A 652-nucleotide genomic window follows, 5' to 3' on the forward strand; every position below is an offset into this window, starting at 1 on the left:
CACAGCTTCCTTCAGGATCCTACGTCGGGAAGCGGAGGTTTTCGACCAGGATGACGGCCGCCGATCAGGCCCAGCGGCAGACCGGCGGCCCAGCTGATCACCGTTTGCCGCCAGTGCAGGAGATGTAGCCGGTGGAGGAGATGCAACAGTGTCGGCAGGCACTATCTGCCGAAAGGGATCCGTATCAGGGGATCGGGTGCATCCGCTGGATGGACCGGAGTGTCGTCAGACAGGGCTGCATAGCGGTTGGAGAGGCTGATGTGCGGACGAGAGGCAGCCCCGTCCGAGCCTCTCTTGTCGAGCAAGAGGAAAGCCTTGGAAGGGTAGAGGGGTCCCATAGCACGGTGTCCTGGATGTTAGCGGTTGCACTAAGAGAAACAATCTGTTTGGCTTGTACTGAAGCGACATCCATAAAGCCAGTCAGCAGGGAATCTTTCTCTTTCAGTTCCTCTGAAAGTCGTCGGATGTCTTCCATAAGGTCAGCAATCTTTTTGTTCGCTTTCTTAAGGAAGAAAGTCCTCATGGGGCAGAGTTATCTCTGCTAGGATAGTCATCGGAGCTTTGTTGTGGTCAGTAGCGTTGATAGCGTTTTTACGGTCATCTAGCTTAAAATCCATGTCGGATGACTAAAATCCTTAACCCACGTAAAACT

Source organism: Micropterus dolomieu, linkage group LG21, assembly GCF_021292245.1.
Source record: "Micropterus dolomieu isolate WLL.071019.BEF.003 ecotype Adirondacks linkage group LG21, ASM2129224v1, whole genome shotgun sequence".
Taxonomy (NCBI): domain Eukaryota; kingdom Metazoa; phylum Chordata; class Actinopteri; order Centrarchiformes; family Centrarchidae; genus Micropterus; species Micropterus dolomieu.